Source organism: Culex pipiens, chromosome 2, assembly GCF_016801865.2.
Source record: "Culex pipiens pallens isolate TS chromosome 2, TS_CPP_V2, whole genome shotgun sequence".
NCBI lineage: Eukaryota > Metazoa > Arthropoda > Insecta > Diptera > Culicidae > Culex > Culex pipiens.
The window spans coordinates 130,485,922-130,509,070 of record NC_068938.1 but is presented as its reverse complement, the minus strand read 5'-3'; positions in this window follow the sequence as shown (position 1 = coordinate 130,509,070).

Sequence of the window (23,149 nt, the reverse complement as noted above, 5' to 3'; positions counted from 1 at the left end):
TGTTGTCGGTGCAAGAATGAACGGAGGGAAATGTGTGTGGATGTCGGGGATTGAAGTTGGACTTCAGGGAAGGTTGCGTTTAAGCTTAAATTAACGATATTAATTTTTATTGGCATTTTTTTATAATGTTTAGCATACTGCCCATCATTGAAATAAAAAAGCATTTATCCACTTTTGTCAAAATCGAGATATTTGCTCCCGGCGGCAGAGGACATTCCGACGCATACTGTACAATTTCATTAAAATTTCATTTAGTAACTAACTAAACTGTTTTGGCTGCCGATCCAAAAATTTCACTGCTAGTTTACAATTTTAATGGGGATTTGCCTTGACGAAGATTTGAGGAACACTAAACCGCGTTTTTACGGAATAATTAATTTGGCATCAAAAAAAGTTACTTAATCCACCGATGGTGGTTGGTGCCTTCCTCACAATTATGTACATATTTGTTTCTGTAGTAAGAATGTCAAACCTACAAATTTTATCGAAATTTTACTTCTTACAACATATCTACATGGAGTATGGGGTCCAGAATCCCAAAAATCATTGGACGTAATAATAGAACAACACCTACAGGGCTGTTTCATGAAAATTGTTCACTTTCAATAGTTATATTACTTTAAAGTTTTGTAAGCCTTTAGGCAGTAAAAAATATATCTTTCTTTTGATCACCTATCCTACGATGGGTCGCATGATAGATCCGGACAACTTTTTCATCAACATATTTGAGATCCGGCCTCTGAAATGTGTACAAATGACACTTAGGTGCTCATAACTTTTGATTGGGTTATCAGATCTTCAATCTTTTGGATTGTTGGAAAGGTCTTTTGATCACCTATCCAACAATGGGTTGCATGATAGATCCGGACAACTTTTTCATCAACATATTTGAGATCCGGCCTCTAAAATGTGTACAAATGACACTAAAGTACTCATAACTTTTGATAGGGTTATCAGATCTTCATTGTTTTAGGCTCATTAGAAAGGTCTTTCAAAAACCTTTCTAAAAATTTATGATCAGGGTTTGCTTACAAAAACCACCCTTTTTACAATCTTTCAAACTTTAGCCAGAATCGTTTTTTTAGCATAACTTTTGAAGTACTTATCAAAATTTCATAATGTTAACTAGGGTCTTGTGGGACCCCAAGACGGATCGAATGAGACCAGAACGGTTTTTGATCGATCCCAAGCAGGCTAAATATGAAACACAGGAAAATGTATTTCTAATTGTTTTCAGTTAGTAAGACTTTTATTTCCTTTAAAATTTTGATGTTTTTTGAAAAAAAAGGAAAAAATTTGCCCCCTGATTTTTCGAACAAATATTTTCAACGACCTAACTTAAAGACAAAAAAATCAAGAGGCCATTTTACATGAAACATTTTACATGGTCATCCATGACTGATTGATTCCGAGTTAATTTCAACACCAGACAACTGAGCAAATTGCTTGTTTTTGTTGTTTCAATCCTTTTAGATTTGCCCCAGGAATTTAGCCTCTCAGCTTCTACATGTTTTCGGATAATTAAATTTATTGTTATCAATAGAACACTTGTTAAACATCATAACTCGGGTGAGTTTTCAAAAAGCCGTAAGAGCCACCGTGACCTCTGACACTAGTTTTCGTTTTTCTCCAAAATGAGACAAATTTTCATTTATCTTTAGTTTGGGGCACTTGAAGGACTTGAAGATGAACAACCTCAAGCATTTTTGATATTGGTTTTTAGTAAGTAGGTCGAATACCGATGCAAAAAGGACTTTGTTTACCAATGGCTCTTACGGCATCTTGGAAATTAATCCGAGATCTTTAGTTTTCAATTTAATTTGGGAATTGAATATAATATAATAAATTTTATGCTCAACACTTGAATACATTTTCTGAAAACGCTAGCGTTTCGTACTTAACGCTATATTTGAAATGTTGAAATTGTTGGTTTTGACGAAGAACTTCCAAATTTCGAGAAGCGAAATGAAACACCCTTTTCCCATCTCGAGACGTGTTATTGAATTATTTAAATTTCTTCGTCTTGATGGCTATCCTTGAAGCATTTACATCATACATATCATATCATACATACCTAGAGTAAATTTTCAAAACATCCAATGGGTAATCTAGATATTATTGCGGGCGTCAATAATTAGAGTTCACGCGCGCTGACCGCAGAAGAAAATTTTCAGCTGTTGTCAAAGGTTGACTTGAGTTTTCAGCTAACTTGAATATTGAAAACAAACCAAATTGACAGCCAAATCAATACGGAATTTCAGTTCAACTTGCAGATTTTTACACTACGGTCGAAGTGAAGAAGAATCGTGATTTTATCTCGTAATAAGCAATAGTACACAGCACAAAAAAGCGTACCATGGCATGACCGCCACATTTTTATTTTCTAATGTTGGCACCACTGCACGATTTTGACATTTCGGGCGTGCACCATTTTCGCTTAAAAATCTGGATAGATTTTTTTTGCGAGGGGTTCTAAAATCAATTTTTTGCGTTACGTGATAAAATAACACTTCCTTTAAAAGTTATCAGAAAATGAACGAAAAAAAAACATAACTTTATTTAATAAATTACAAATATTTAATTAATAATTTCCATTATTTTATGAAAGGAGAAAAGCTCGGAACTTAACCTCAAAGGTAAACAACCGAATGAACTTTTTTGACAGGTGTCAGTTCCGGGACTTAGCATTTAAAATTATAATTTTGTTCCGGTTGTTCCGTTTCGCATGGACACAAATACGACCAAAAACACGGCAAGGACACGGCCACGGGAATGGCCAGGAACAGGCACCTACACGGCCAGGGACACGAAAACGGCCAGAAGCACGGGCACGAACACGGGCAGGAGTCCGGACAAAGACACGGCCTAGAGCACGGCCACGGGAACGACCAGGAACAGGCAACTACGTGGTCAGGTGCACGTACACGAACACGGCCAGAAGCACGGACAAGCACACGGACACTTATACGAAAAAAAAACTCGGGTTATGACGTTTCGCGCAATCGGAAGCAAATTCAAATTCAAAAAAATGCTAAGTCCCGATTTGACACCTGTCAAACCACTCAAATGGCACTCACAAAATGAATACTGAGTTCTTTGAGTTCATTTGCTACGTCACAGTTTTCTTGTGTTGGTGGGGAGTTGTCGATCAAAGCTGCTCGATTTTCTGAAGGCATGGTACAGATGTAGTTGGCCCAGCACAACCAGACGATATCATCGGCACAGAGGTACCTGCCATGCCGTTCCTTCAGCTCAGATTTCACAGCGTTGACCGATGAAATCGCTTCAGCACCCGCACGATCCTTTAGAATTGGGCTCAACAGCTTCTCTTTCAGCAGAGTCCATCGTTTCTTACTAGTAACCGAAGCACTGTACTTAAAAAGGATAACACACACATCTTTATCCTCCCAGCTTAGCAGTGACTTCGCCTCAATCTTCGAGGGACAAAAGTACCGCTTGCTCATTTTATCGTGGACCTGCATGAAGTTCCAGCACGATTCGTAAGACGGCATGTCTTCCTCCCACGCAACCAATGCAATCGAAGAATCGCTCTCTGCTGCTATTGTGTCATGAATGGTGTCATTGAACACAACTCCACGGTGTACAAATGGAGCGCAATAATCCCAGATTTTACGTAACACGCCATCTGAATCATCTGCTTGAACATCCAAGACACCACATGGATCTGCGCCTTTTTGGTTCTTAAAGTTTTTAATTATCACTTCGCGTTTAAAGTTAAAGGCTTGTCCTTTTGCCTCTTGCTTCCTGACGGCTCGTTCAATGCAGACAACCCATTCTGTAAATCGTACAACAATGTCAATAGTCAACATTTTACCAACTAAAACAGATCAATTACCTTTCTCTTGGACACTGATCTTTGTTTTGAGCCGGAAGCACGTGGTTCGTTTGCGTTGTTCGTCTCTTCTCTATTCACCGATCGATCACGCGCGAAAGGTTCGTCCACGAGGTACGGAGCAGAATCGGCCTCATCACACTGATCCAGTAGAAATTCTGGTTCCCCGTAGCTCGACTCGTCTTCCGATGAATCGGATGCTGAGTTCAATGCGTCATATGTAATCAAATCGTCTTCAGGGTATAACATTTTAGCTGTACAAATGAATAATTATTAGTAACAATAAAACTTTTCAATTTTAAACCAAACCTTCGCGTGGAGAGCAAATTTCTTTTTGTAAGCAGGAAATAGACAACTAAATAAGAAAACAGTTGATTAATGACAGATATTTTCATCGAACAGAAAATTTAACGGTTGCTATGATCTTATTTTTCAAACAAGCCGCACGTCATGCGGTCATACCACCCTGGCGTTTTGTAAAATCACTGAAATTGATATTATCTAGATACGCGCAATATTATTGCGGGCGTCAATAATTAGAGTTCACGCACGCTGACCGCAGAAGAAAATTTTCAGCTGTTGGCAAAGGTTGACTTGAGTTTTCAGCTAACTTTTTGGTTAATATTGAAAACAAACTAAGTTGACAGCCTAATCAATACGGAATTTCAGTTCAACTTGCAGATTTTTACACTACGGTCGAAGCGAAGAAGAATCGTGATTTATCTCGCAATAAGCAATATTTAGTACACAGCACAAAAAAGTATACCATGGCACGACAGCCACATTTATTTTCTAATGTTGGCACCACTGCACGATTTTGACATTTCGGGCGTGCACCATTTTCGCTTAAAAATCTGGATAGAATTTTTTTGCGAGGGGTTCTAAAATCCATTTTTTGCGTTACGTGATAAAATAACACTTCCTTTAAAAGTTATCAGAAAATGAACGAAAAAAAACATTACTTTATTTAATAAATTACAAATATTTAGTTAATAATTTCCATTATTTTCCCATAGTGCCCCACAAAACTCGCTCACTTCCATTCTCGCGCTGTTTGTTTTGATCGCCATCTTCCGCTCTCTTTCTCATTCGCTCACTTCTCACCACCCGTCTTTTTGTTGTCGGCTTCGTTATCGATCGGCGATTCTCTTCTCTACTCTCTGTGTCTGTGAGTCGCGAGTTTGAGTACACGCGCAATGACGGTTCTTCGCTCCGTCCTAATCACACAATAAAATTTTTCATCCGCGAGGTGCAAACTGGTCCTGGAAAAAGTGCAATTTTCGTCGCGAAAATCGACAAATTAATCGGTGAAAATGTGCTCGATCGAAAGGGGGAGTCGTCGCGAATCGAGTGCGAGTGTTTTTCAGTGAAATTGCACTTTTGGGAGGGCAAATTTCGACGTAACAAAGTTTGCATTTTTTTCTTTGCTTTTTTCATTTCTGTCTGGCAAATGGATTTTGCTCCGGCGGATTATTCACACACGGAATAAATCAATCGAACCCGCCGGGATTCAACCCGTGTGTGTGAGTGAGTGTGCGCTTGTATGTGTGTCGGTCACATTTTGCCGCAGATCTTGATAACACGAGTTCAGCAGCGCTGATTAGAAAAGAGAAAGAGGCATAACCGGCTGATTTGGTGATGATGTGGAAAATTTGTGCAAAGTGACGTGGGGGGAATTTTCCTGGGAGCGAGCAAGAAGAAGAAGAAAAACAGGATTAGATCACCGTCCACCGTCAGTCAACCAGCGTCAAAAGTCGGTCAGAGCGTTTGACCATCACCACCCTATTCTAACCAGCCTCTAACCCCCTTCTTTATTGGCATTACCATTACTGTTGTTGTTGCTGATCTACAAAGCTACCATACGGAAGGGGGGTTTTGACAGAATGTTACGGCGGCATGGTGGCAAGCACTTGGCAGTCTGTCCCACTTGAGCGGCGTGTGTGTCCTCTGACATTCTGAACAGAAGTGGTGCAATTTTGGTGCGGCGTTTTGCCAGGGAAATACGGTAAGTGAACGTGTAATTTATTATATAAATAATTATAAAATTTGTAAGAATATGCAAGAATCACGTGGTTTCAGAACGATTTGCTTTGACTGAATCGTACCGGAGCACTTGGGGGTTTCTTATTACAGTCCAGACTCGGTTATCCGAAGCCTCGATTGCCCGAAGGTTTGTATAGGACTTTGGATAATCGAATAACGAATAAAAAATGTCAAATTCAAATCAAATTTGAGTTCAGCGAACCCATTTTAGTCTAACTTGAATAGTTAAGGCTAGTTAAAAAAAAAATATTTTTTCAAAAAATTCGAGATGCCATTGGAAATTTAAGTGCAATCAGGTGAAATGAATTTTTGACGAATTTTTTTTCGCCGAAAAAAAAACATTTTGCGGTACCGTACAACGGCATTTCACAAAAAAAAACAAAATATTTTTGATTGATTCCAGATATGCTAATTATGATTTAAAACGCATGAAAATGCATTTCAAATTTTTTTTCAGTTGATTTGACTTCTATTTCCATTAAAATTTTGAAGTGTTTTTTGGAAAACAATTAGACAATTTTTAACAAGATCCTCTGTAATTATTAAGTCAAATGTAATTACATAAGCCGACTCGGTCCTAACCAGGTCCCAGCACCGAAAAGGACCTAATAAAAATAATTTTATGAAAAAAATAGACAATTTTCGATGTACAGTACCCATTTTTTTTTGTTTTTGCATGTTTTACTTTTTTTTAAACTAATGCAAAACAACTGAACTAGTGTAAAATTCTTTGCAAACCACCTTTTTTTTGTATGAAATGTTGACTATGGCTTGTTATTTATTTATTTTTTTAATTTTTAGTCCAAGATGGCAACCAACGTGAAGGTAATGAAATATAAAAAAAAAGTTTTCAATGTTTTCACACGTTAGACTACATTGAATCGATAAATAATCGATTCTGAACTGTATTTTACAGTAGCACAAGTGTAGTCATGTGCAAAAGTAAAGCATTTAAAGATACTTTTTGTTTCGAACTTTGAAAATTAGGTTTAAAATTTAGTCTTTTATTTAATGTTTGTCCAATCAACCCCTTCTCCACCGAACTTTGTTCTTTTTCCGTCCTTAAGGGGTGACCTTCAAAGCTTCGAATAAAAACTCAAAAATATAATATATTTTTGTTTTGATTTGATCATCTGAAAATTAAAATTTTAAGTAGGATATCCGATAATCGAGTCTTGACTGTACTATATATTACTATAAAAATTGATAATTGACTTTCCAAGAGAAAGAATAAATTTTAAATACAGATGCGTTTTACTTTACTGGCTAAAAATAAGCAATCTTTTAAACAAAATAAAAAGACAACAAAACAAAATAAAGAATGATAAATTACAAATCACAAAGTGTAACATTTTTATTCTTTAAAAAAATCTATTTTTTTGTAATATTATTTTTGATATTTTCACAAATTTTTGAATCTCGTGAAAATCGCAATTTTTTGGGTTATAAACAGCTCGTTTGTGATTGTTTGCATCGAAGTCAAACCTACGCTGGATAAAAAAAATCTTAGCTTTCAAGCAATAGACCTGACGTGAAATATCGACTGGAAACAGTACGCGGAGGCAGTCTCCATTGGAGTTGAGTTGCGAGATGGGTTGGCACCGCTTGAAGAATATGCGTTTCTGGCTAATTTGATCTATGACAGTGCGTTACAAGCTCAGACGAAACCCGTCCCTGGACCGTACATCCGAACACGCCCTCCACTTCCCTGGTGGGACAAGGAGTGTACGGATCTCTCGGCGGCCAGGTCTGAAGCTTATGTGGACTTCTGCAAGTGTGGAATCCGAGTGAACTTCGAAAAGTACAGAGCTCTTGATCGCAGGTACAGTAATACTCTGAAGCGGAAGAAGCGAATGTACTGGCGGGAGTTCGTTGAAGGACTACCAGCAGATACGTCCATGAGCACTCCGTGGCGCGTTGCGAGGACCATGCGTAGAGGTTCCGTTCCGAACGAGAGTGTGGAAAAATCGGACAAGTGGATATTGGATTTCGCCAAGAAGGTGTGCCCGGACTCGGTGCCGACACAACCATCATTTGACGTTGTTGATGGGAGCGATTCTAATCCTCCCTTCTCGATGGCAGAGCTCTCCATAGCTCTATTGACGGGCAACAACACTGCTCCTGGTCCGGACAAGATCAAGTTCAGCTTGCTGAAGAATCTTCCGGACGTCGCCAAGCAGCGTCTGTTGAATCTGTTCAACACGTTGGTGGAGCAAAACATAATTCCACACGAATGGTGACAGGTCCGGGTGGTTGCCATTCAAAAGCCCGGCAAGCCGGCGTCCGACCACAACTCGTATCGTCCAATCAGCTTGCTGTCGTGTCTACGCAAGTTGCTGGAGAAGATGATCCTCGACCGCCTCGAACCATGGATGGAACGAGAGCACTTGCTGTCAGACACGCAGTATGGCTTCCGGAGAGGCAAGGGAACAAGCGACTGTCTAGCCTTGCTGGCCACAGGGATTGACATAGCCCGTGGTAAAAAACAGCAAATGGCTTCTGTCTTTCTAGACATCAAGGGTGCATTCGATTCAGTCTCCATCGAGGTGTTGGGAGTAAAGCTGCGGCGGAGCGGTCTCAATCCGACGATGTGCAACTTCCTCATCAAGCTGTTGTCAGAAAAACACATGCGCTTTGTGCAAGGTGATCTGGCAATCACCCGGATAAGTTACATGGGTTTGGCACAAGGCTCACGCCTTAGCCCATCCATGTATAATAGCGTGTCCCAAAAAAACACGAATTCGAGGAATTCAATGTGCTCAGTTCTCAAATGATAGAAAATCATGTTAGAAACAACTCTCTCATACATGAAAACTTTCGGAAAAATCGTTTACCACGTTCCCTGGGCATTTTTTTGAAAAAAGTCAGTTTTTTCGACAATTTCACAAAATCTGCTTAGAAAAAATGGAAAATTTTAAAATTTCAAATAGCCTATACCATTAAATGATGGTCTGTGGTCCAATAAACAAGTTATTGTATCGATTTGGCCTTTTAAAACTTTGTTTTCACTTTCCCGGTAGCTTTTATGTCGAAAAATACGAGTTTTTGCTTTACTTTTTTTCAATCTTTTCCCTCGGTATTGAACACAAAAATTTCCTCATATGTGAAAATACATGCATCTTGTAGGAAATTTTCCGCCGAAGATTTTCGTCTAAGCAATTTTGAAGTTTCATCAACTCTGAGCTGAGATATTCCAGTTTTTGTGATGAAAGAATATTGAATATTTGAAAATGTTGATATTAATCATCATTGGCATACAATATTAAGGATAATTTAAGCCTAATTTGAAGTGAGGCTGTATCGCATCTGTTTTTAAACATGATTGGTTCATCCTTCAATACTAAGGTCCACCTGGTTTTGTTTTCTCATGGCACACTACGTGCTAAATGAATGAATTACTTTTAGCAAATAACTCATATTTAGAGCATTTGGCATTTAAACCAATCGATGCACGTTTGCTGTGTTTCCATGGATACAAATAAACAAATAACAAATATAAGGTTCAATTGTACGCATTTCCGTGATCTGAACCACAACGTAACGTTTACACTCCCTTCTTATAACTCCTGTTGATAAATCCGATGTTCAGGTAAATTAAAAATATCACTAATATTTGGAATTTATTCTATAGGGATCCATCCATTAATCACGTAGACATTTTTTTTAAATCTCAGCTCCCTCCCCTTCTCATGGTCAATTGTCCATAAAAAAAACTTTTTTGGTTGGAGCGTGGACAATTGCCAACCCCGTACAATCGAACCATATATTTCGATGCCTCTGTGCTCTTGTACTAAGCTTACTGGTTTTCCTATCTAGATAGCATAAGAGAGCACAGATGCATCGATTTGTTATTTGTTTATTTGTATCCATGGAAACACAGCAAACGTGCATCGATTGGTTTAAATGCAAAATGCTCTAAAAATGAGTTATTTGCTAAAAGTAATTCATTCATTTAGCACGTAGTGTGCCATGAGAAAACAACACCAGGTGGCCCTTAGTATTGAAGGATGAACCAATCATGTTTAAAAACAGATGCGATACAGCCGCACTTCAAATTAGGCTTAAATTATCCCTAATATTGTATTCCAATGATGATTAATATCAACATTTTCAAATATTCAATATTCTTTCTTCACAAAAACTGGAATATCTCAGCTCAGAGTTGATGAAACTTCAAAGTTGCTTAGACGAAAATCTTCGGCGGAAAATTTCCTACAAGATGCATGTATTTTCACATATGAGGAAATTTTTGTGTTCAATACCGAGGGAAAAGATTGAAAAAAAGTAAAGCAAAAACTCGTATTTTTCGACATAAAAGCTACCGGGAAAGTGAAAACAAAGTTTTAAAAGGCCAAATCGATACAATAACTTGTTTATTGGACCACAGACCATCATTTAATGGTATAGGCTATTTGAAATTTTAAAATTTTCCATTTTTTCTAAGCAGATTTTGTGAAATTGTCGAAAAAACTGACTTTTTTCAAAAAAATGCCCAGGGAACGTGGTAAACGATTTTTCCGAAAGTTTTCATGTATGAGAGAGTTGTTTCTAACATGATTTTCTATCATTTGAGAACTGAGCACATTGAATTCCTCGACTTCGTGTTTTTTTGGGACACGCTAATGTATAACTTCTACGTCAGCGACATCGACGATTGCTTGACCGGAGACTGCACCCTTATACAGTACGCAGATGACGCAGTGGTTTCAATCGCTGCCAAGAAGGAAGTCGATCTGCAAGAACCTTTGCAAGATACCCTGAACAACTTGGCCCATTGGGCAGTTGGAAAGGGTATTGAATTCTCTCCGGAGAAGACGGAACTGGTCGTTTTTACGGGGAAGCATGAACCGCCGCAGCTCAATCTTTCTCTCTCGGGAAAGACTATCGAGCAGTCGGACCACTTCATGTACATGGGTACCATCTTCGATCAAAAGGGAACATGGGGGAAGCACATCAACTACCTGAAGCAAAAGTGCCTGCAAAGAACTAATTTTCTGCGCAGCGTCTCTGGCAACCGGTGGGGCGCCCATCCTTCTGACCTGCTTCGACTGTACAAGACAACGATACTCTCGGTGCTGGAATATGGCAGTTTCTGCTTCCAAACAGCCGCGAAATCACGCTTGTTGGTTCTCCAGCGGATACAGTACCGAAGTCTTCGCATTGTCTTAGGATGCATGCACTCAACTCACAACATGACCCTCGAGGTCTTAGCGGGAGTATTGCCTCTGCGAACTCGTTACTACGAACTGTCTTACCGGTTCCTGATCCGGTGTGATTACAGGAATAAACTGGTAATTGACAACTTTGAAACGTTGCTGAACCTTCACGTTGAGTCTCGGCGCATGCTTCTATATTATGACTTTATGTCATCGTGGGAGTGGAGCCCGAGCACAACGGTACAGCGCACGCCTCCGTTAACCAGCAGCACCCTGATTGGCTTCGACACGTCCATGAAAGCCGATACTCGCGGTATCCCAAACCATCTTCTGCGGGGAGTTGTACCGTCGAACTTCGCATCAAAGTACAGCCTTCTTCACCGATGGCTCCAAGCTCGACAGCTGTACGGGCTTCGGTGTTTATCATGAATCTTATCAGCTGTTCTTTAAGCTGAAGGACCCGAGTTCGGTTTACGTCGCAGAGTTAGCCGCGGTTTACTGCGCACTGCGAATCATCGAGACCATGCCACCTGATCACTACTTCATCTTCACCGATAGCTTTAGCTCTGTTGAGGCTATCCGGTCTCTGAAGCCGACCAGGGAGTCTGCGTTTTTCCTCACGGAAATACGCAAGACTTTAAACAACCTGGCGGCTCAGTCCTTCAGCATCACGGTGGTGTGGGTCCGCGCTCATTGCTCGATTCCGGGTAATGAGAAAGCGGATTTGCTCGCCAAGAAGGGTGCTGAGAGTGGAGACATTTTTGAAACGCCAATTAGCCTACAAGAATGCTACGGTTTTCCGAGGCAGCGAGCGCTTCTGGATTGGCAAAAACAATGGGACGACGACACCAAGGGACGTTGGATGTATTCCATACGACCTAAGGTGCAAAGAAAAGCCTGGTTCAAGGGAATGGACTTGACGCGTGGATTCATCAGAACGATGTCCCACCTTATGTCGAACCATAACTCGTCCAAGGCTCATCTTTACCGTATCAACATGAGTGATACGAACTTATGCGACTGTGGGCAGGGTTATCAGGACATCGACCATCTCGTATGGGCGTGTCCAGGTCACCATGTTCACAGAATTAAGTTGAAAGATACCCTCAGGGCCCGAGGAAGACCACCAGAAATCCCGATGCGAGACGCGTTATCTCAATTTGACCTTGATGTTCTCTATCCGATCTATCAGTTCCTCTCAGATTCCAAAATATCTATTTAGTTTTCTTCCAGTTAGTTTTTCTCCAGTTAGTTTTCCTTCTGTTAGTATAACTCGCCTTCGCACAAAGCCGTCGTTTCTGGATTGCACCGGAAGCAAAGCTAGATCGCCCCAGCAGCTGGACACCGAGTTGCGGCTGAGGACAAAACGCAAAGGCCAGCAGAGCCAACCAAGACCCCTACACAATCCCCCTTCCCTTCCCACGCCTTGTCCTTAACATCAATCCCTTCCCTACTAACCCCGAGTAGGCCGCGGGTAATCGGCTCCCCTCCCACTAACATTTACACACAAGATCCTCTGTAATTATTAAGTCAAATGTAATTACAAAAGCCGACACGGTCCTTACCAGGTCCCAGTACCGAAAAGGACCTAATAAAAATAATTTTATGGAAAAAAAGCAATAGATTATTATCGAGGAATATAAAATTACTTGATTTTTTCTAGATCATCGAGTTTTTTTTTCATTTTTGAAGCAATTTTATTTTAAAAAAATAACGAAATAAAAAAAACTCACAAAAAATAGTAAAATTATTTTGTGTAGTATTATTTTATTTTATCGATTTATTATTTGCAATATGTACAAATTTAGTAATATTCTCAAAAATCTTTTTAAAGAACTGCCCATGCCTGCTAAAAGGGATAAACCCACAGAAAAAAAATACAAAGAATGAATTATTTTCATAGAATTTAAAAAAAGCCTGAATGAAAAAAAATGATAAATCTAATAAAATATAACTTTAACCTGATTTGATTGTTTCGCAAGAATATACAATTCTTTAAATATGTTTAAGTTCAGACTTTTTTTTATGGAAAAACATGCACAATTGTACCTTAAAATAAATTAGTCAAAAAGTTATACAACAATCCTCTACATCAGCGATTCTCAACGGGAGTACCGGGCCTACTACATGGAATGGGGTACCAGCGTAGAAGAAGGTTGAGAATCGCTGCTCTACATAACCTAACCTCAAGTAGAACTTATCTTTAAAATCGTCGAAAATCGTCCACTCGGTACGAGAATCTAATTCATGACCTCAATTAGTAACAGCATAAATCTAATCTAATCTAATCTAATCTAACACAAACGCAGCCAGTCCGATGAAAGCATGCTGGAAAGTCTTGTGATTAGATTACGCCCCAAGCACTTTTCTTGTCAATATTAATAATTGTAATACATTCGAGATCACCCGAAAATGTAATACAAAAATTAAAGCGGCCAGCCCTACTGCGTTGTGTTTACCGCAGAGAGGATTCTGTGAACGGATCACATTCCACAGAATCTACAGGGGAGGAAGGATGCGTGGACATACCGTACCAAACGCTCCGGATCAGTTAGGTGTGGTGTGTTAGTGTAAATTTGGCAGATAATTATATTTTTAGGGAGGAAGTGGAATTGGGCAAAATGGGATTAAGGAATGGGAAAGTGAGGAAGGGGTAGGAGGGCTATTGAATTTATAGTATAATAATATAAGGGAATATAATCATTTAGCAAATAATGATGGAAAGCTCTCACCAAGAATCAGCAAATCTTAAAATCTTCGAAAGACACAGCCATATTGTGTCCCAACTTGCAGCTCCTAAGTTCTTAGGAGCCGCCAAACCGGCCGCATCAAACCAGCCAAGATTTCCTCGTCATCTGCGCGATTGAGGCTCTATCCCAGGTCAGCGACGTCTTCCCGGACATGCAGCAACGCAACGCGAATCCCGGATATCTCCACCATCTCCACCTTGTCCACTGCCACTCACAAGTTCGTCTAGAACTAGCCGATAAGAATTTGACGGAAATCCTCAGAAGACGAAAAAAAACGCGGAGCGAAAAATCAAACAAACCGGACGCGACAATAGCTTACTGCGATCTCCTGACCTCAATTAGTAACAGCATAAAATAAATTAACTTAAACAACTTTTGGAAAGAGCAATCTTTTTGAAATAAATATGGGATGTGTTTTTATAAGTCTATAGATGTTTGTTCAATAACAATTCGGATTTGCTAGATAAAGAGCTATTTTACTTGAAATGCGGTAAAACCAGTTATTTTTAATAAAACATAATTTTCCTTTAAAAAATCGTTGTCCAAAAAGTTTTTTAAAACAAAACAAATAGTTTTTGTGAGTGGTTTTATTGATTTCTAATCATCATTGTTTTCACACTGCACACCAACAGCCATATCGTAAGAAAAAGTTGCAGTCATCCTATTAATTACGCAAATTTTTCCGGTCTATATACTGGATGGAAAACTGCCTCCGCATAACAGTGTGTGATAAATCATCATTTCCTTATATTGTGACGGATAGTGGTGTATGGGTGCATGCGTGGGTGAGAAAAATTTGATTAAATCACTTTTGTCTTACGCTTTGCGTGGGCGTTGAAAATAGGGGAGAGAGTGGAGATTTTATTGACTCTTTTTTTTTAAACCAGTATTTCCTGAAATATTTTCAATATTTTCGGAATAGTTTAGTCTTGATTTAAAACAAGATTTGTAAAATGTCAGCCAATTTAAGGTGAAGATTTGGGTCAAAATTTGACTCTTTACATAATTTAATGCTGTTTTCCAGAGAATGTTGGAGTTGTTGAGGAAGTTTCTTCGACACGAGCAAAATATGGGATTTACGAAAAAACAGAAGTTACCCGATAAGCTAATGATTAATAATGACTTATTTTGTCTCACTTGCTTTTCGTTCGTTCTTTTTTTGTGAAGTTGTTTCCTTGTGTTAGTGTGTGAGAGTGGGTTAGCAGAGTTGACTTGAGAGTTGATTTTAATTAACTCATGTTGATCATACAACACAAATTGCTGGATTATAGTTTTTTTTAGAAATTCATTTTTTTCTCAAGATTGATGAATTTAATTTTCTTGGATCATCAATTTGATAATCTTATTAATAATTTTGCTAAAACTAGCTTTATTTGGAATTATTAACATAAGTCCCTTCTGATTTGATTTGATTTGATTTGATGAGTTAACCAACAGGGCCACAAGGATGACCTATGTAGCGGTTGCCTAGAATTACAGTGGCTCAGACTTAAAGGGAGCATCTTCAAATTACTGCCGTATGAAGGGCCAAAAGGGGATGGTTGGACGCGAACAAGCAAAATCACTCACGGTGTCCTCAGGGGAAGAGAATCTCCTTCCGACAGTAACCTCCAATAACTCCGAAAAAAGTCAGACAAAGCTGAAAAACAGGGCTCGCACCCTGTTGGGGGCCTAAAAGGGCGCGGCAGACAGCTGGAAACTGACAGAGGTCAATAGATGTAGTAATTAGACAATCCTTTAGAATTGTATAATTAATAAACTATTTCCCCCTTGTGACGTAGTTCTGGTCTTCCACTATCCACATCCAGTCTCCGCCATTACAGCATACTGTCCACTGCCCTGATGCTCCCTACCCAATCCCCGGCTTTGGTTCTAACTACTGATAAAAAGGAAAATCAAAGATGAGAAAAGGTCAATGCGGATGGAGAGCAAATCGAGCTCAGTATCCCCTCACAAAGACTGGTAGTAAGTGTGAAAAAAACAATGAAAAATAAGAAGAAAGACAAGACGAAAAATGAAAAGATAGTGTGTCAATGCGGATGGATCGATGATCCCCTCACAAGGACATAAAAGAGATAGATATTAGGGAGCAAAAGGGAGATGTTATGGAGCAAAACAAGAACAGAAAATCAGGAATAAGAAATAGTTAATGCAGATGGAGAGCAAATTGGATTATCCAATCACAAAGAGATCAATATAAAAAAATATCCAACAATTCATTTGCAATAATAAAAATATTGTCTTAAATGAAATGTTTGTATGTCAGTTTAAATGAATGAATCTTCTGAAATTCAAAATGGAAAGATCTCACCAAATCAGAAATCTTGGGCTTCAATCCATTTGACCGTCTCGTCACTTGTGTCCTGAATCTTCAACTGTTCAAAGTTTCCAATTCCGTCTGCAGCTTCTGCAGCTCTTCTGGTTGTGCATGATCGACTGCATGCACCACCCGTTAAATGGTCATCACTCGAAATTTCTTCTGCTGCTAGGAATTGTGGCCATGATCAACACTTATGCTAATGGGAAGCAGTTCTTGGAATGGGACTGCTAAAATCACTCCTCAAATACATGAAATTGTTCACTGGATTCGGGCTGCATCAAGCTAGTCCCACAATATGTCTTCTCCGATGGACACTTTGTATATTTCTCTTTTTTTGGTTATTCGGCCTATCTCTTCCTTTTCGCTGCCGACAAACCGTGGAAAACACATGTTGATCATACAACACAAATTGCTGGATTATAGTTTTTTTTAGAAATTCATTTTTTTTCTCAAGATTGATGAATTTAATTTTCTTGGATCATCAATTTGATAACCTTATTAATAATTTTGCTAAAACTAGCTTTATCTGGTATTATTAACATAAGTCCCTTCTCTTTACAAATTAGTATTTAATTCATTCTTCAGATATCTAATTAAAATTCAAGAGGTTAAAAAAGTCGAGTGAATTCCCTCCACGAGCTCACATTACGTCGAAAGTAGATTAAAATCTAAACCTACCAGAAGGGGCAATTTCACACAAACACCAGCAAGCAAGTTAATGTTGGTTAGTAGCAGTATTAAGCGAAGCCGGCAAACGGTAGAACCGTGTCGAATCAATGAATGAATATTGTTCCCTCTTGAGAGAGAGCGAGCGAGTCTCTTTCAAGTTGGAGTTGCGGAGTTACTGCGAGCAAAATTTGAAGTTTCGAGTCCGGGAAAGAAGTAACATTACTCTTTCTCTTTTGAGCACGCTCTCTTTCCTCTTGGAGTCTTGGAGTACCGTTTTGTTCTGCTACTGGATGGTATGTTTACTAGTCGTGATCCATGAACCAAGTTCAGACTCGTGATTTGGAACTCTTCAGAAGTGAAGCCCGAGTTTCGGAGGAATCCAAAATAGAAACTTTAAATCAGTTTCACTTATTTTGTTTTATATTTCTGTTTGCCAATTATCATAAAGTGTTATTCTTTAAAAAGTTTTATACGTTTAAAAAATATAACAGTCAAACATTATTGAACACATTTTTGGGAATTACTGAAAACAAGAAAATACAATAATATGGATAATTTGAGCAAATGAAATTTGTTTGTAAAAAGTTCCTTCCATTACTCGGGACATGACTTGTACTTGTTTCCCTTCCATGCACCAGAAATAAAAAGAAGTACCCACACAGAAAAAAAAGAATAAAATAACACGGGAACAACAACTGGGAGGATGTAACTAACTTTTTTTCCCTTTCAGAAGACCGGTGTGTCGGCTGACTGGCAGTCCAAGTCAGAGCAGTGTATGTGAGAGCATAAGGGGTACAGCGGCACGATTGTTGTTGTTATTGTTGGTTGTGTTATTATTACTATCATTCACGCTGGAGTTTTTGCCCTTTTGTTGTGTTGGTGATTTTGAGTGTTCTCTCTTGTGCTCTTTCTCACTGTTCCCTTCCGATATCGGCGCCGCTGCCTTTTACTCGCTCTCTTTGCACCACTTTTATTTCCCCCGTACGCGTGATATTAATTTATAGTTAGGGGAGGGTGGAGTTTACAGTGCGTTTCAAGTAGAAAAATACATTTCTTGATTCCTTGATTTTGAAACATTTGTAGAGTTTTTATACAAAGTATAAAACAACAAAATTTTCGATTTTTGATTTTTGCGTGTTTTTAAAACACCTAAATAACAAAAAATGTATACTGGATATTTAAAAAAAAAAATCAAAATTTTATGATTTACTTGTCTAAATGGTTACTGATTTCATATTTACAGAGTACAACCGGCTAGTTTTTACATCAAAATGTACTATGAGAATTATTTTTAGCTATACAAAATGGTAAACTAGTAATATGTTTGAAATGTTTCTGTAGTTCGGTAGGTATTTCCAAAAATAAATGTTAAATTACGATATTTTGGGATGTTCTTTTACAGTAAAAACAATTTTCTCTGCAAATTAGTTTGATTAGGAAGTTAGAGATGCTGTCAAAGCCAAATGCAAATTCTACACCAATCTTTAGTCAGCAATTCCATTTGAAAAGAGCCTAAACCGAAAAAAAGTTCTCTGATCGGACTCAAAATTTTTCTCGTGGTTCCTTGGCCAAAATAATTAGACCCGTATTTTTTGTTTGGCCATTGGTCACCCTAAACATCGTGCTAGGGTGGTTCAAAAAATGGCAATTTTCGTCATATTTCGCAAAAACCACTTTTTTTTCAAAAAAACATATCTCCACGTTATTTCATCCGATTTTAGCTGTCTTAGAAGCAAAAGAAAGGTGATTGGTTTGGCTATTTGAGAAAAATAGTAAGAAGTTTTAAAAACCTTAAAAGGGCGTTTTGACCGTGTCTGGACCAAAGAGCCTATGTCTGAAAATATTTGTATCGGATTCCTCGGCAAATTTCACATAACATTAAAAAAAATTGGCGATGTTGAACCGTACGTTTCCGAGATATTATTTTTTCAAAATAAAAACTGAGTTTCCCGACGCGTCACGCGCAAAAACAGGAAAATGACGAAAAAGAGAAAAAACAACTTCAGCGATGACCTATACATGTTTGTAAATCACAATTTTCGTAATTGAAAGACACAAATTTCAAAACGTAATTTTACTGTTTGTTAAGCTAGATTTTTGAAACTTCTTACCTTTTTTCCTCAAATAGCCAAACTCATCACCTTTTTGCCTTTCTTACTAAAGAAAGGTATAGGTTTTACTTTATGGCTGGACGTTTTCATTTTCATCTTCGTAAATAAGACGATACAGCATGAATATTGATCGGAAAAATCGCCAAAAAATCACACTGCATTGATTTTCGACGCTCTATCGATTCATTTTGGCAGAACTCGTCTATCTCCAACCATCGAATTTTGAGAACATAAATTCCGTGGGGATCGAGTGATGTTCGTATGTGGTAAAATTTTGCCAAATTTTGTGTCGCGTCGTTCTCAGCTCCCCTAAATCCGATTTTGATTCTTCTGAATGCAGATGAAAGCTAGTGTGCTGAACCTGAGCGAGTTGCCGCTCAAATTTCGAAATATCCATCTGTTTTCGGATGTGGACAGACTTTTCAACAAAATACACAGTTTTCAAATGAAAATATTGTCAAAAAAATTTAATGTTCATATCTTTTATTTATCTCAAAAATTGCATTTTTCGAGCTCTACAACCTCCCAAATTTTCATTCAGATTCATAATATGGTTCTGGAGTTAGAGCCGTTTGATTAACCTACTACCATAAGAAAAAAAAAATCCTAAAAAAAGGTATAAGCCCACCTGGTGACCTTCGCCAACATTTTTCGTTTCTAATTTTATTCCGAAATTTCTTCCTACATTCATAGTATAGACCATAAGTGAGCATCTGAAACAAATTTGACATCGATCGGCAATCCCGAACAACTTTCAGAACGATTTACTTTTTGCCTTTCTTACTATACCTATACCTTACACAGAAAAAAATATGTGAATTTACTCGACACGGAAAAAATGAATCGCATGTAATCTCAGTTGATGTAAATTTGAGATTGGACGTAAACGGTTGAATCATACGTAAAATCATGTTTCTACGCATAATTTGTCGTAAATTTACATCAAATTGCATTTAAATTTAAATGTTTAATGACGTGCAAAAGTGTTACATCGTAAATGATGTAACATTCGGAAATATTTTTTTGTGTGTGGGTAATTCTCTACCAACTCACACGAAATCGGGAAAAGTTGCCCCGACCCCTCTTCGATTTGCGTGAAACTTTGTCCTTAGGGGTAACTTTTGTCCCTGATCACGAATCCGAGGTCCGTTTTTCGATATCTCGTGACGGAGGAGCGGTACGACCCCTTCCATTTTTGAACATGCGAAAAAAGAGGTGTTTTTCAATAATTTGCAGCCTGAAACGGTGATGAGATAGAAATTTGGTGTCAAAGGGACTTTTATGTAAAATTAGACGCCCGATTTGATGGCGTACTCAGAATTCCGAAAAAACGTATTTTTCATCGAAAAAAACACTAAAAAAGTTTTAAAAATTCTCCCATTTTCCGTTACTCGACTGTAAAAAATTTTGGAACATGTCATTTTATAGGAAATTTAATGTTCTTTTCGAATCTACATTGACCCAGAAGGGTCATTTTTTCATTTAGAACAAAATTTTTCATTTTAAAATTTCGTGTTTTTTCTAACTTTGCAGGGTTATTTTTTAGAGTGTAACAATGTTCTACAAAGTTGTAGAGCAGACAATTCCAAAAATTTTGATATATAAACATAAGGGATTTGCTTATAAACATCACGAGTTATCGCGATTTTACGAAAAAAAGTTTTGAAAATGTTGGTCGTCATCGATCATGGCCGTTCATGGTCACCCGCGACAGACACGGACGACGAAACAAAGAGAAACGCAAAAAGTAACTTTTTCAAAACTTTTTTTCGTAAAATCGCGATAACTCGTGATGTTTATAAGCAAACCCCTTATGTCTATATATCAAAATTTTTGGAATTGTCTGCTCTACAACTTTGTAGAATATTGTTACACTCTAAAAAATAATCCTGCAAAGTTAGAAAAAACACGAAATTTTAAAATGAAAAATTTTGTTCTAAATGAAAAAATGACCCTTCTGAGTCAATGTAGATTCGAAAAGAACATTAAATTTCCTATAAAATTACATGTTCCAAAATTTTTTACAGTCGAGTAACGGAAAATGGGAGAATTTTTAAAACTTTTTTAGTGTTTTTTTCGATGAAAAATACGTTTTTTCGAAATTCTGAGTACGCCATCAAATCGGGCGTCTAATTTTACATAAAAGTCCCTTTGACACCAAATTTCTATCTCATCACCGTTTCAGGCTGCAAATTATTGAAAAACACCTCTTTTTTCGCATGTTCAAAAATGGAAGGGGTCGTACCGCCCCTCCGTCACGAGATATCAAAAAACGGACCTCGGATTCGTGATCAGGGACAAAAGTTACCCCTTAGGACAAAGTTTCACGCAAATCGAAGAGGGGTCGGGGCAACTGCTGTGTGAGTTGGCGGAGAATTACCCGTGTAGGTTTTACTTTATGGCTGGACGTCATTTTCATCTTCATAAATAAGACGATACAGCAGGAATTTAAATCAGAAAAATCGCTAAAAAATCGCACTGCATCGATTTTCGACGCTTCGTCGCCAAGTCGACAAGTTGTCAAGTTGAGCGTCGAATACTGGCGCTAGAATGATGGCGCATGTATGTTTTGGCTCGACTTATACTCGTTTGATGTAGCTTGTCTACCGATGTTTCCTTCAACATGTAAGATATCGTAACTTTTCGGTTTCTTTTGCTTTGTCCGTTTTTGCATAACTGTCTAATGTTTATGTAAAAACTTTTGTGACTTAGGACATTCATCCCGCTACAAACAATGTGTTTCCCGTGTGCTCCTAGAATCGCCTTTAAGTAGGCTTCATTTTGTCGTGATTTCGTAAGATTATTTAACAGAGTTCATTGGATTCCAATAGGAGCTTTCTAAGCTTCTAAGCTTTATATCGTTTTCAAGTTTTCAATGTTCGCAACGGCATTGGCTATCTACCTAAGGTTCTCGCGGTTGAGTGTGTAGTGGTGCGGTTTTAAAAATAGCTATCTCTGACTCTCTCACTTTCGTAGATGCTGAATGGCAAGCTTCCCACTGTGCGGTTAACTCGATTTTGCTTTGCGCCTGCTTTGTTCGGTTTTTGGGCTCGTACCAAAACTAGAAAATCAAAACCGCAGTGTGCGTCGTCACTGGCGCATGGGAAGCTTGCTATGCTCGCGTTTGTCATAAACGCTTGTTTGATTAAGAATTTTTACGATTAAAAATATTCTTTTGGTGAAAATTGCGTTTTCAATTTCTTTTGGAAAACACATCATTAATAATACCTTGCTTTCATCATAAGATTTTTTATATCAAGTCGATGTTATGAATTGAAAGAAGTTAAATTCTTTAGTAAGAAAGGCTCTATCTCACCCCTGGTGGGATTAAATCGGGGTTTTGCGTCTAAGACAGCTAGAATCGGATGATATGATTTTTTGTTGAAAAAAAAGTGGTTTTTGCGAAAAATGACGAAAATTGCGAACCACCCTAGGCTTGTTAGAAAATGTCATGTTTTTTCATGAAATGTTAAAAACAAATATCGATTTTGAGCGAATAAAATAAAAATATCCAAAATATATGCCTTCCCGTTTGTAAACATAGTAGCCAATGCATGTTTTATGCTAAAAACGCTTAGATACTAAGAATTTTGAGAATTCGTCACTTTTTGTCCACTAAAGTGCAAATATCTCGGTTTTGCGTGAACATAAAAAGGATGTTAAAAAAGCAAAATGTTCGCCGTGAAATTTACTATAAGCTGCATGCATTAGTTTTTGCTCCAAAATTTATTGGCTCGTTTTGGGGAGTGATTTTTGAAATTTTTTCACCAAAAATACAAAATTTTCTCCCTAAAACACCCTGCCATACCGAAACACAAGCTTTTGTGGACTATGTCTATATAGGAATTTGTTCATGGGGCATTAAACTATAACTTGAAGCTCAAGGCGACCAAATTTTAATGACTTTAGTATGTTTGTTACGTGTATTTCTGAAAAATACTCGAAAAAGGCACTTTTTTCATTCAAGCTCAGCGCGCGAGTTGTAAACCATTTTTGGGATTTTTTGTTCTATGGGAACATATTGCCAATGTTGTTCGGTAGCTCATATCAGGCCATTGCCGGGGCCCTGCTGACAACCTAATCTATCATTCTAGGGGTGAGCACCGAAGTTTTGACGACTGTTCGTTTTTTTTTGACGGCCTAGTGTAGTATACATTTTTTTTTGATAACGATAATATTCCTTTTATATCATTTAAGAAAGATCAAATCTGTGATAAATTAATTGGATCGGTAAAAAAACTGCTTTG